Genomic DNA, 6218 nt, shown 5'->3' with positions numbered 1-6218 from the left:
TCTAAATCTTGGTTCCCAGGTTGGGAAATTATGTTTTGCTGGGCAGTACGAGCACCCTGACTGTAGTCCAGCCAGTAAATGTTGTCTTTTTTGTGAGGTAGGTTTTGGCATGTGCAAGGAAGTCAATTCACAGTGAACACCGACTCAGCAGGCTGAGGAGCGAGAGAATTTCTTCATGGGATGACTGTATCTAGATATGGAAGTCAGATACAGGTTCAACTGCCATGAATATTAGGGCGTATGGTTCATGGTGAATGTAGTCAAGCTGCACAGAAAATGGAAATAGAGCTGAACGTGTGTTACAAGCTGCCCAAGGAAGATGTTCATTTAAGGAACAGAAAGTCTACCAGAGCACCCGGATTTTACCTTAAGTTCAATCTTTTAATGCCAAAGCAGCTCTCATTCCAAATCATAAAATGCAAAATGAAAGGTTGAGCTTTAAATCCCCTAAAATAGACAGCCTCTGTCTTACAGAGCGTATATGCCGTTCTGTGTTCGGAATATTACTGCTGCATGATAAAGGTGGAATATAATTCAATAATGCTGGCTGCTGTACTGTTGTTGCACATTTGATGATAAAAGTAAAGTAAAGTAATGTTCTAATCACGAGGACACAGGCAGTGGACTGCAGAGTCGACCATCTATCCACACCGTGAGTTTTCAGAAGGATCCTGAATCTTCCTCTTTGCAGCAGACCACCGTGTCCGTCTTGTGAAAATCTGTGTGAATTAACACAGGACCTCAGAAACAGATGGCATCTGGCTTGCAGCATAAATTACAATCTGCCCAGTGACACAAGAGCTACATCAATCGATTCAAAGTTTGACTTTGTAAGGCGTGTATTGGATTGTATGCTGTCCTGAAGTGATCAACGTCACGTTTGAAAATATAAAATCCAGAAATTAAATGAAGACAAGAATTTAGTCTCCCTTTAAAAAAAAAAGACAACACGTGGGTGTTTGAAAGCCCTGAAAGGCAGTATGATCTGTTATTTTTAGCTAGTTTTACTGTAATCGCAGGAAATAAAGTTACTCTTGTGTCAATGTAGAGTCAGTTATCTGATTTCCTGAAACCAAAACATAGAAACAATAGTTCCAAATAATCTCCAAAAATGAACTCAAAGCTCAAACGTATTTTTTAATGAGCATACTCTTCTGTGAATATTGCATTAATGTTATTAATGTTATTTAGGGAATGATCCTGGTAGTGCAATTAGCAGGTTGACCACTGGGTGGCAGTCTGGTGACAGTTGTAAAACAACATAAAGCACTAACATTATACTCACACCATGGAACCAGGATGTGTATAATAACTGTGTTCCTGAGAACAAAATGCACACATGGGATCAATTAATCATGCTTTTACGACAACAAAGTTTCAGAAATTACGAATCCTACAGTCAGCTACAGTCACGTAATTATGGAATTATTAACACTAAAATGTATCAGCCGTTTTTCTGCAAACAAACAATGACTTTACATAAGTCCTGCATTTACAAGACATTATAAATATAATATGACTTTCAGCACCAGCGCCTGGAAAATGGCAACGATGTGTTATAACACTAGTGTTTAAGTAGGAAGACATGTATTACAATGTGTTACACAAACATACATGCAGTGTAATCTGCAGAACATAGAAGAAAGGACACATGAGAAATGAATGAAAAAAACTGCATCATCACTCTTGAGATTCAGTAGTGTGAAGTAAAAAAAGAAGTCTGGCATGGTATTAATCATTAAAGTTAATGAGATGACAAATGGCTGCATTTACTTTGAGTTCATTTTAATTTTTAATGTTCAGTAGAAGTGTTTGTGTTTTAACTGAAAGAAGAAATGATAATGGTTTGAGAGAGAGAGAGAGAGAGAGAGAGAACTAAGTGGTTTCATCAATCTGGAGGTGGGGAGGAAAGGGGCATTGTGGGTGATGCTCAAGGGTGCACAGAGTCAGAGGGGTTGAGGATCAATATTTCCTCAAGCAAATGATTGGAAATACCCATGCTGATGAGATGTGAACCTTTGGTTAGACCTTTGATCATAAAACAAGTTGTACATCAAGAGTTTAGTCATTATTCTCAGGTAGAAAATTATAGAAATAGTCTGACATTTTGGGAAATACACTAATTTGCTTTCTTGCCAAGAGTTAGAGATTGATACCACTCTCATGTTTTCTGCTTGTATGGTACCAAAAGGCTGTTTTGTAACAATGTTTGCTGACTTGCACTTTCTAACAACACTTATTCCAATAGCCAGTGGCTCTGTGTGTTTGAGGAACCATAAAGAACCAGAGCGTAATAAATCAAAGTGGAAATCATGTAACTACTGCTGCTGGGAGGAATTCACCCATGTGCCTCCACTGCCTGGCCCTGTGCACTGCAGCCACAGGAGACACATCTGCTAGAACAATGGCGTCCTCCCTACACCATTCTTCATGAAGATAAACAACAGCGGCTGGTACAGAGGGCTCTGTGGAGAATGTCTAAATCACTTCATATATAGTCAATACACATCTCAAACTTGGTTTCCCTGTGTTAGCAGGCCATCAGAGTTCAACGGGGTTGACTGAGAATCGACCCTCAGGCCTGATAACCCCAGCGTATCAGATTCATTTAGTGAGCAGAGGGCAGAGTAGCTTCAGACTGAAAGTTCAATGGGACTATTAGTCTGCCTGTTGAACAGAAGAGGGACACCCATCGCTGTAGTCAACTCCATTGTAATAGAGCTGATCTACGCTTTAACTTTCCATGACTGCTGTGTATTGAATTGAAGTTTGCGCCCTGATTGATTGTCGACTTATCTGTCAAAACCACTTCTGGGACTGATGTCCCTCGGATCCTGGTCTGTGGATGCTCCATCATGAAGTCACAATTTCAATTTGTTCAATGATTTGGTTTATGGGCAGATACCTGACAACTGCAACATTCCCATCCGCCTCAGCTGTTCTCTGTGTTGCTGAATGCTCACACGCTAAACTAAGATGGTGAAGATGGTAAACATAATACCTGCTAAACATCAGCGTGTTAACATTGCCATTGTGAGCATGTTAGCATGTTGACGTTAGCAGCATGTTGCCTCACGGAGCTCCTATTGCTATAGTTTAGACTCGAAGTTGCTAAAAGGGAATTTTTGTCCCATTTTCTCACAGGCCAGTCTTTACAAAGGGGCAAAGAAATCCATTTATTCACTGCTTCGTGTTGCTGCTGACTTTGTAAAAGTCTTCATTCATGATTCATAAACATTTATAACTGCAGGTTGGCTGTTTTATTAGAAAGTGAGAAACACATGAACACTTAATTAATGGATTACCAACATGTATACCTGCTGTATTACCAATGCCAAAAACCAAAAGGGATTTTTCACAACCTGGCAACTTAAAAGTTGGTCTTATTAATGGCTACAAAATATAAAGCATTGGTGAATTATTTATTTATGAATAAGCATTAAACTTAACAACCCTTAGAAACAGTAAATAGTGGTACCAGATATTCTATTGTAACTCAAAACAGCTAAAATGCGTGTTTGTTTACTATTATGTCGTCTGCAGATGCAATTTGTTGGACAGCATCGTTGACAATAAACATCCTGAAATAATCTAAATTCAGAGCAGGTGAGCTGATATCGACGTGAACATTAACAATCCCGCCTGGTCAATCAGACTAAATGCCCTGTCCCTGCTGTTGGTGTCGTCCAGCCTTTGCTCCTCAGCCCCCTCACGCTAGCGGCCTAATCCATCATCCTGACTGCAGTCGGGAGAGATGGAGCATGCCGAAAAGCTCAGAAGATGGATTTCATTTTGTTATCTCCAGAGACCATAAATCTCCAGCAGTCGCCTCCTCCCAGATTCTGCAGGTGAGATCGAGTTAAAATTCACCCAGAGGATCACAGCTTTTGTCCTCTTTTATGAAAGGAGAACAGAAACCCCCTGCATCATGATGTGATTAAACACACGGGATAACATAAGGGATGTGTAGATATCAAGTATGGCAGTAAAGATGGCAGCGTGATGGATATGTGTACGAGGCTTCTGTGATATTGTTTTTTTTCTGCTTTGAGCCAAAGACGTACAGTTTTCACCAGGATTAGAGTCGTGTGCAATCCTTAAATTATCCCAAGGATTTACGGTACCATCACATGTTAAATAAATGATCTGGTTAACTTGTTCTTGACAAGCAGTGTGCCCCAATGGTAAGAAAACCTCTCAGGAAATCCTACAACTCAAAAATGAGCTTTACATAGGTGTTCAACCGTTACAGTACAGAAGGATGTATGTGCAATGTTCCACACTAGACGGCTGCTTTCACATGTATCTGGTGAGTGTGAGGGGACCTTTCAACCTGGTAAGTACCGATTACACCCAGCACTGAAGTTTCTTTATCGCAATCTAACAGACATGTTTATTATCTCCATGTGTAAATATACTTACATTTTCAATACACACAGAGCAAAGAAATATGTAAGAATGACTGAGAAATAAAAACAATATAATTCTGTATTCTGTAAAATGCCTCAGGATGGAGAGCCTCACTGCAGTGTTCAGTCAATTGGATTGGTATATTGATTGTTCTTTATATACTATAAGGTCTAAAGTTCTTCTCATGTTCAAGCTATATGTTTAAAACATATTGCTATATCCATTTTGCTGAGTCTTTCAGTGACGTGCCTCCATGCGTTAGCCAACATTCAATCATGTGTACATGTTTTACAACGCATGGCCACAGATTTCAGTAAAATGGATACTTAGACGGTTGCTTATGAAATGTTCATGTGCAAAACACTTCTAGTTATGTGATATTCAGGGTAATTGCCTGCTGGGTCTGTTGTACAGCACATGTGACAGTAGTGACTTGTAGCACAGTTTAGTGTATACTGCACATACAGTATTTAAACGTCTTCCACTAAAAGCATGTTCAAACAGGCATGGAACATAGCAGAGAGGGAATTGGCATAACAGAGAGGCCAAGATCAGCAGATCGTCTATTTTTAAAAATGCAATCTGGTTATTTTATATTTTATTTATACTCGGATTGACATCCTTAAAAGAGAGCCAACAGGCTCATTTGCCAAACGCCTTCTTGAGGCAAATTAACTTTTGTTGCTGAAGAGAGACAAAGAGGAAACCTTATCGGCCGCTCAGCGCTCAGTGAGACTTCACAAGCAGGTGACTGTTTTTCTTTGCATGGAGACAACAAAGAAAGGTCATATGAGGCTTTAAAGGACATTATGATATTTCATCTCGTGCACAGCTACAATGAACAAAGAAGTCATAGAAGTCATATCAACACTCTACTCTGTTGCTGTGCAAGAGAATAGCCTATATTGTAAGAAGAGAAATATTTATTTTTTCTGGCATGATCAAACATTCTTAGCCTGAAGATTTGATGATTCATCCTGTAAATCTGCTCCGGTAGGTTTAAGTGTTCCTAATGTTGCTCACTTTCCTTTCCTTCTCTCTAAAGCCAAACATTACCACAGAGACCCGTTGATCAAAGCTGTTCAATATTTACCACGCTTGACCTTTGGCGGGCCAACAAGCCATGCAGCCACAGTTGAGTTCATTATATTCAAATACAGCACCGTCTCCTGCCGAACAGAACCGCTTTCTCTCTCTCGGCTCTCTCACGAGCCAGGTTATCTTTAGTGCACATTGAATATTTATACAGCAGGTGGCTGGGGAGTCGGTCACTGATCTCTAAGGTGACTTGCTGAGTCTCTGTGGGGGGTGCTGGTGCGATGGGGTTGGCCTGGGATGAAGTCACATGGGACATATTGTCTCCTCAGTGTGTCCTTTTATTCCACTTCGGCAAAGTATAGGGTTTAATGCTTATCACAAGCACTGAGGAGAAGAGTCAATGAGGTATGAGTGAGTTATGGTCAAACTATCATTTGATTTATCTCCAAAAACACATCATATCTCAGCATCAAAATCAGAACCAGCATCTAAAAATAGAAGCAACACTCTTTGCTCACACTACCTGAACAAGCGGCACAGAATAAACACAGCTGTGCAGCAACAGCAAGATTGATTGTCTCCCCACAATTCCAACATATAATAGGAAATGGTTAAGGATGTAATGAACATGATAATAGGCTCAGACTCTTAGATTAATTCTCCTGAAACAGAGAAGGTTAGAGGAGAGGAAGGTGAAACAATGTTCACCGGGGAGGCTAAGCTAATCATGCTGTCTGAAACCTCATTCCATACTCATGACTGGGGGATAA

The sequence above is a fragment of the Melanostigma gelatinosum genome (assembly GCF_949748355.1).
Source record: "Melanostigma gelatinosum genome assembly, chromosome: 16".
Classification (NCBI taxonomy): Eukaryota; Metazoa; Chordata; class Actinopteri; order Perciformes; family Zoarcidae; genus Melanostigma; species Melanostigma gelatinosum.
This window is presented reverse-complemented; position numbering follows the sequence as displayed.